The sequence below is a fragment of the Odontesthes bonariensis genome, chromosome 2 (assembly GCF_027942865.1).
Source record: "Odontesthes bonariensis isolate fOdoBon6 chromosome 2, fOdoBon6.hap1, whole genome shotgun sequence".
NCBI lineage: Eukaryota > Metazoa > Chordata > Actinopteri > Atheriniformes > Atherinopsidae > Odontesthes > Odontesthes bonariensis.
In genome coordinates, this window is record NC_134507.1 from 37,755,360 (window position 1) to 37,764,189 (window position 8,830).

Sequence of the window (8,830 nt, forward strand, 5' to 3'; positions counted from 1 at the left end):
CATGTGCCAGCTAATCCTCTCTGTTGTAGTGAACACACGCTCTCTTCGAATTGCACCATTTGCAAAGTCTTCTAATTTAAGCAGCCATTGTTTTTAATGGTATGCATTGCACCACTTTGCGCTGTTTTTATGTCCGCTCGTGTAATTGCAGAAACATGGGTGTGTTAATAGTTTATATTTATAACAGTTTCCCAACATCACCTTAGGTGTCGCCAAAGAATCAGCAGCTGTAGAAAAGTGCGTACGCCAGCCCTGAAGCTGCCGTGAGGCACCGCACATTTCCACGGTCTTTTCGTTCTTGATCTGATGTTGACGTGAAAACGTGCGCCACTATTTTGTGCGTACGCACGCTTTGTACATGAGGCCCCTGATGTCTATGTATGCACGCCACAGAGTCCATGGCTACGTCAGCTGACTTCCGCTCTCATGAAACGTAAAATATCGACCTTCTGGCTCGTTGGTCTAGGGGTATGATTCTCGCTTCGGGTGCGAGAGGTCCCGGGTTCAAATCCCGGACGAGCCCTCCTACTCTAAGAAAAGCTTACGGAAAGCTTGATGGTCAACTTTGGGTACCTTCCTTGATCTCACCCAAATTGTTCATTAAGAGTGCTGATAACAATTGCAAAAATGTCCTGTCTTACTACATTGTTTGGAGCTGTAGCAGCTGGCTCTCCCTTCACTCAACATGAGTGAAGTTATTGAGGACATAGACTGAACATCCCCAACATTGAAGCCACTGACAGTTAAGTGAACAACTCATCTTTTTTTTACAATGCAATGTTTAGCTAGACAAACCGTTATCCCGGCTTTTGGAGTTTACGTTGACCCTCCACAAGTTTACACTCACAGCTGGGATTTGTAGTGTTACAGATTAATTTACACATACTTTTGGCAACTAATCTCCACTTTAGAATAAGAGAACTTTGAAATAAAAAAGATGGAAGCAACACTGACATTGAGTGAGCTGAACTGAAAGTTGTAGGATGTTTCTATTCGATGATCGAACGTACCTTCCGAGGGTATCGTTTTGACTATAACATTGAATGCATTTGGAATCAAAGCCCCAAATAAGGAAATACAGCTCAAACCTCCAACACTCATTCCGAAGTTGCTTCAAGTCCTTCTTAAATGAATTTCTTATCTGGAATTTGAAAGACAGATCCACGCATAAATTTCTGTATCATGTAAGCACACCCTCTGCAGTTTTATCTAAAGCAGTTTTGGTATTTGTTCTATAAATCCAGATTGAAACGCTTCAAGTCAATGGTAGAGAAATGGAGATATAGGCCTGTTCTGTCTTAAAGTTGGGCTTCTTGATAAAATGTGATGTGAATTGGTGGAACCTGGCGGTGAGTATTGACTCATTGGTCTCAGGAGTTTTTGTGGGCTGTTCAGTGTATGTGCCTAATAACTTCACTCATGTTGAGTGAAGGGAGAGCCAACTCCAAACAATATAGGCTCATTGCTCTGGAAAAGTCAAAGAAGAAAGAAAGCAATCACAAATTCCCAGGATTCCATGGCTACGTCAGCTGTCCGAACGCTCTCACGAAACGCAGGAAGACCACCGTTTGGCTCGTTGGTCTAGTTAACCATCAAGCTTTCTATACGGAAAGCTTGATGGTTAATTTTGGGTACCTTCCTTGATCTTAAATGCGTCTCTCTTTGCTCACCCAAATTGTTAATCAAAGCTGCCGTCTGCAACTTTTTTTTAGTCATATTCTGATTCTGGAAGTAGAATATTAAATAGGCTGTTTAGGAAAAATCCCGAATTCTGTAGCTCCCTCTGAAGCCTGTAATCATGCTTGCAAAAATCGAGCGCTCCCGGCTGTTTTTAACCAAAGACGTTAGGTTTATTATTTATCTATTATCTGAGCAGAACAGTCACCAACCACGTCTTCCATGCTGAGCGTGAGTCTGCCCCCAGCTTGTGTGCGCGCACACTGGTGTGAACTCACGTGCACAACCTCGTCCACAGAGGGGGAGGGACCTGAAAGTTGTATCAGTTCGAATTTTCCGACTTTAGACTCGGAATTTTGAGAACCTGCCGACGGCAGCTTTAAGAGTGCTGATAACAATTGCAAAAATGTCCTGTCTTACTATATTGTTTGGAGCTGTAGCAGCTGGCTCTCCCTTCACTCAACATGAGTGAAGTTATTGAGGACATAGACTGAACAACCCCAACATTAAAGGAGTCTTGGCCCTGTGGTGAAGTGGTGGTTGATTGACGCTGTGACGCTTTGCTTTGCAGTAAGACGTATTGCATCACTTCCTGTTACCTTGCTTGTGTTCTGTGGAATTTCTTGCTCCTCTTGGACTACTGATAATCACTTTATTTCTACCTATAACTTACACAATTTTGCATAGTTAACTCTATAGCTTACCATTCTTTTCTAACACACTCCTACAGATCTTTAATCTTTATTCTCACTTTTTAGCGGTGTGTCTGGTTCTCTAGCTTAGCATGGCTACCAGTTCTCTCCCTCCATCTCCTGCTTTCAGCTGCTCCGTGTGTCAGATGTTTAGTTACTCTTCTGCCTCCTTTAGCGATAATGGTACATGTAACAAATGTAGTCTTTTTGTAGTTTTGGAGGCGAGGTTATCTGAATTGGAAGCTCGGCTCTGCACTGTTGAACATCAACCGATAGCGAGCCAGGTCCCTTTAGTCAATGCGGAGCCACCTAGCGTAGCTAGCTCAATTAGCCTCCCCCTAGCAGAACCTGAGCAGCCGGGATTACAGGGTGGCTGGGTGACTGTCAGGAAGAGGCATAGCTCTAAAGTCAAGCCCGTTGTTCACCATCGACCTGTCCACGCTTCAAATAGATTTTCCCCACTCAGCGACACACCCGCTGAGGACAAAACCCTGGTAACTAGCAGCTCTATAGTCAGAAACGTGGCATTAGAGACACCAGCGACCATAGTCAAATGCATTCCAGGGGCCAGAGCGGGCGACATAGAATCCTATTTAAAACTGCTGGCTAAGGATAAACGTAAATACGGTTGTAACCCACATGGTTTCTAGACCCATTTGTTTTATTTGAATGTAGTACCCTTGCTCCACCACAAGGTGGCGTATCAGCAGTGTACAGTATGATCCGCAAAACGTGATCTCACTTTGAGCCGAGTTACTGACCAGAGCACCCACGATAAACGTGCTGACGAACTTGGGAGAAAGTCTAACTGTTTAAAGAAAGAGGAGCCGGTTCACCGGACAACCCTCTGAGAACTCCGATTGGTTTTTTTATCCACTTCACCGGATTAGGGATTGATTTGGAATTCCAAACCCATGGAGGTTTGGTGGCGAGCCAGGGAAGACGAGCGACTCTGAAGAACGGTGCACGGTGTGGCCAGCCGTGGAATCTGCTCCAGGGGACTCCAGACATTCTTTTCACTTCACTCGTGATACAGATAAGAGCGTAACACAAATCTACCCGGGTAGTAAACAGTCGATCAGAACATTACACACATTCACGCAGAACGGAACTGAACTGAACTCGGACCTGCTAATAAGGAAGCGGGACACTTTTATTTTGACTTTGATTTTATTTTATATTTCCTTTTTTTTGAAAGAGCTCTATTTTTCTGTTTCTGTTTTTTTATTTTTCATACATTGCAATAATTTACCTGTTGGGTGTGGCAATAAATTGTCAACTGCAACTTCATGTTCTCTTATTGAGTGCCAGCTTTCCGAACCTAGAGAATGTAGGTGTCATAGTGTGTCCCAATCAGGCTAAAAGCGCTACACGGTGAAACTGTTATTCACGTCGGCGTTAATGACACTCGGTTACGCCAATCGGAGGTCACTAAAATTAATGTTGCATCGGTGTGTAATTTTGCCAAAACAATGTCGGACTCCGTAGTTTTCTCTGGACCCCTGCCAAATCTGACCAGTGATGACATGTTGAGCTGTATGTCCTCCTTCAATCGCTGGTTGTCTAGATGGTGTCCAGCAAACAACGTGGGCTACAGAGATAATTGGCAATCTTTCTGGAGAAAACCTGGTCTGATGAGGAGAGACGGCATCCATCCCACTTTGGAAGGAGTGGGACTTTCCTGTTCCCGCACCACCGTTGACATAAAAGAAAAACTGCTCTGGATTTAGGCCACACACAAGTTTAATGCAGCAGTCTCTGATAGCATGGAACACACAGGCCTGCTTCTGCTTCAGGTTCTGATACATCTGCCGCAGCACAGCTGGATCCACAGCTGGGGGTTCTCTGATGGCTCTCATTTCTGTCACAGCAGCAGACTGAGGACAATAGTCGGGCACATGTTCCTGCTCATCGTCTGGCTCTCTTTGCTGCAGCTCATCATTACAACTTCAGATTCAGGAGCCAGATTCCACCATTCATCCATCACATGCTCTCTGCTCTCCTCAAACTCTACAAGTGCATTCTCAATCTCCTCAATGTGTTTCTCATATTAGTCTCTGTGTGTTTGTATAATGTTATTCACGCTCTCAGGACGGTTTGAGCCTGGGAGCTGCACCCAGCCAGAGTTGTACAAAGACTTGTAGGTTGGAAGATGGGCACTTGGTATTTCATACTCGGATCGGTGAGGAAGGTACAGTCTCAGTAATCTGGCATAAAACTGCTCGGGGTGTTTCTCCTTGGAACATTGGTAATATCTGATGACAGAGGGCTTATCATTTTTCCGCCTTTGGACAAATCCCAGCTCATTCAGAAGTGGTGAAACACCATCACGCTTTGAGTGGTCTGCACTGACAAACCTGCAGCTAGCAGCAAAATCAGCCGAGCACATCTCCTCATACTCTGGGGTCTCGGGTCTGGCTTTGTATTTGTCACTCAAACTCGTCATCCAGACATTACGAGACTCTGACGGGGTGTCCTCCAAGAATGACATGGGGCGACTCATTTTCACTGGACTGTCATCAGTAGGAATGAACACAACACTGCGTGAGCACTTCTTCATCTTTATTCCACATGCACGAGTCACACACTCCTGAGCACTGATCTCTCTCTTTCTGGAGTCAGCCTGCATGACAGCTCTCATCTCATCACACTCATTAACTCAGTCCATGTTGGAATTCTCCATGACAGTTTGCAGGTACTCTGACAGACCACTTTCCTTCTTTGGGATGTATTTAGTCAGATACTGTACACACGAGTAAGCAGCTGCCCTGCAGTGAACATCATGTGCTGATTGGCTGCTTTATCTGTCAATCACTGACACTGCCCACAGGAACAGGACAGTATATTCAGCAATAAGGTAATACTTTCTGCTGACATGGCAGACTCGCTTTAACTGGAAACACTTGAGATATTTAAATTACATTTACATTATATTACAACAACAGATATTAAGATATAAATATAAATGTATGTTTATCCGTCAAGTTAAGCAGTTATAGAAGTTTGTGGAAATTTTGTTAATAGTACAAAACAAATTTGTGTCTTACAATGAAATCAAGTGACAGGTTTAGGATTATTACAACTTCCATCTTTCAAAGTGTTTTTCAGCTGAAATCCTGTCAGTTTTAGCCCTGTTATATGTGTAACCTGGACGTCTTGTAGCTGTTGTACTGTTATTTAAGAGTCGTAACCTTTCATTTTATCACAATAACATGGTGTGTTAGACTTAAATGTTATAAAATGTAATGTCAGCAAGAGACATTATTAAAACTTTAATCAGAGTTCCCCAAAATGACTAATACGGTGCATGATTCTATCATAAGTTCAATGGATACAGTCAAATTTGCATGAGCTATATACTGACCGAGGGATCGGACCTGTCCTGCATAATGTTAATCTCCCCCTTTTGTGTAAATGGCAGAGCAGAGCCTTCCGTTATCAGGCCCCTCTCTGTGGAACCAGCTGCCAGTTTGGCTTCAGGAAGCAGACACCCTCTCTACTTTTAAGATCAGGCTTAAAACTTTCCTTTCTGATGAAGCTTATAGTTAGGGATGGCTCAGCTGAGCCTGAAACATCCCATAGTTCTGCTGCTATAGGCCCAGCCTGCTGGGGGAGCTCCCATGATGCACCTCTCCTCTCCATGTACATGTGACATCATTGTTGTCATTAACTTGTTCCTCTCTCAGCAGGTGTCCCTGGCCTGGTGTTCCGCTGCTTGTTGTCCCCTCTTTTCTGTCCTCTCAGCCCCAGCTGCTCCAGGCAGATGGCCGCCCTTCCTGGTTCTGGTTCTGATGGAGCTTTCTTCCTGTTAAAACTCAGTTTTTTCTTCCCACACTTCTGTGCGTGCTCGGGATTGAACAGAAGTTACGGTGCATTTTGTAGGATTCCTTAGCTAAGCTACTTCTTTTAATTGTGTCTGTGTTAATAAAACTGGACTGAAATGACAAATAAATGAACATGTGCATCTGTACTGTTATATGTTACGTTAAAACAGAGTACTGAAATATATCTTTATTGAATAGATGAATAAATCTGAAGTCTGATTCTGTCCAGGGTTTCTTCCAGCTGTCCTCCCTCTGTCACCATCTCACATCTGAAATTCCTCTCAGTAGTATTTCAGAGCTGAGCCTTGGTTGGGAGAGTTTTTATCTTCACTTCATCTTCACAGACTATATTACCACAGCAATACAACTGAGCCAAATGCTGGATTTAAATTCATTTTTATTAGATTTTCAAAGAAACGTCATTAATAAAAATAGAACATAAAACAATATTAACTATGTGTAAACTATATACATATATATGAAATGTATTCTGCCAGAGGGCAGGGTCTTTCCACTGCCTCAATGTTAATGATTTTGTTCCCAATATATTTTATATTTAGAAAGACTTTACCCTTTTCCAGGGCTCCCACAAGTCCTGGGAAATATAAAAGACTTCGGTGCTGGACATGAGGAGCTCCAGCACCCCCCCGTGCTGCTCTCCATCATGCCCATCACCTCCACTCCAGCTGCCTCATCAGTCACAATCAGCACCTGCCAAAACAAACAGCACCAATGTCCCATAATACCTTGCAGCTAGATATTAAACCCCTTTCTTACTCCTTGTTTATTTCTTTAATCTCTTTCTCAATTGTGTCAGATCATTTGCCATTTTATGTCTGTATAATATACACTAGATTGCCAACATTATTCACTCACTCATCCAGATAATTAAATTCAGGGGTTCCCATCACTTCCATGGCCACAGGTGTAGAAATGCAAGCCCCTCGGCATGCAGACTGCTTCTACAAACATCTGTGAAAGAATGGCTCGCTCTCAGGAGCTCAGTGGATTCCAGCGTGGTGCCATGATAGGATGCCACCTGTGCAACAAGTCCAGTGGAGACATTTCCTCGCTCCTAAATATCCCACAGTCAGCTGTCAGTGGTGTTAGAACAAAGTGGAAGCGACTGGGAACGCCAGCAGCTCAGCCACCAAGTGGTCGGCCACGTAAAATGACAGAGCGGGGTTTGGAGGTCTGTAGCAATGGACTCTGCAGAAGGTTGGCGACCTTTCTGCAGAGTCAATTGCTGCAGACCTCCAAACTTCATGTGGCCTTTTACATGTTTAAACCAGAGAAAACAACTCCTTGTATGTGCCTACCGACTTGGCAAATAAAGCTCATTCTGATTCTGATTAGAATGTGTTTTTAGATTAGATGAATTAGAATGCTTTTTACTTCTACATTGCTGTAGGGTGTTGTGTGCAGGAAGTCCCCTCCTGCATCCATGTTGGACTTTAAGTGGGTAATCCTGCACTGGCTGCCGAGGTCCAGCTCCTGGACTGCAGCTTCCCGCCACAGCGTGAGGGAGGCAGAAGCTTTATCCTGTACAGAACACAGTATGAGATGTCAGAACTATAAAGGCACCAGAGATTACTCTGTAATGTGCAGCCTACAAGTGACCACAGTAAACATAGAAACAACCAGCGCCGCAGAAAGAGACAGTTAGCACACTCCCATAGACTACTAAGGTAATCACAGAATATGAAAGTTATCTTATTTTATCTTCCCTTATCTAGAAACCACAGAGGTTGTCCCTCCTCTCCAATCCTCCCGTTCTCTGGTCTTACCTGCTGCAGCTTCACCTCACGCAGCGGGACCTCCTCTCTCCCACTGCGGACCTTTTTCACAGCTGAGAGCTAAATAAGAACAAGTTCAATCACTTAGTGATCTAATTAGACCTAAACATGTCATTGCAACAGCTTTTCTGTAATAAAACATTTCAAATACTGGTAGGCATTACTTTGTCTACCTAAAATGTTTGTATCTCTGAATTACAATTAAGCACGGTCATTTATCTGAGTGTATTAGTGTGTTCTTCTGATGAAGACAAATCAACATACCTGAACAACTTTGCCCTCCAGTGTGAGGAGGCCCTTTGTCCCCTTCACATTCTTTATAGTTGTGTGTAGGGACGGGGGACAGAGGAGGGCTTTCCTGCAAAGGGGTCCATCCTGCAAACCTTGCAGCACCAACCCCGCTCCATGCTGTCAGAGGTGGAGAAGATCATTAGGCTTTCCCTGGCCCTGCCCATATCTGTCACAGCATCTGAGCGCTCTTTCTCAGCCTGAAAACCTGGCTGCGCAGCACCATGACGCAGGAGAGACTAACACATTTGGCCATTATGAACACTCACAGTGACCTTATGGATAAATTGGCTTAAACAATTTATCAAGAACACATCTTCAATTTGGAACTTCATACCGAATTTAATTTTCTCTAAATTAGGAGGCCTAAATTTCTTTTTACTTTGTAATTATAATGTTGAAAAAATCCCCTCAAAACTATCCTACTTTCATAAACAGATGCTTCTTTCTTGGTGATTGATCTACAAACATAATTTCCCCCCACATAGATACTACATATGGAACAATATTGGTATGAAGTTCCAAATTTAAAATGGGTTCTTGATAAATTGTT

At 43.5% G+C, this 8,830-nt stretch overlaps 1 non-coding gene across 1 annotated transcript; it reads left to right on the top strand.

The window, feature by feature from the left end:
- The first annotated feature begins 451 nt into the window (after positions 1–451).
- On the top strand, positions 452–523 carry trnap-cgg (transfer RNA proline (anticodon CGG)). Its single transcript has one exon. It is a non-coding gene; the product is annotated as a tRNA-Pro (tRNA).
- Positions 524–8,830: the final 8,307 nt, after the last annotated feature.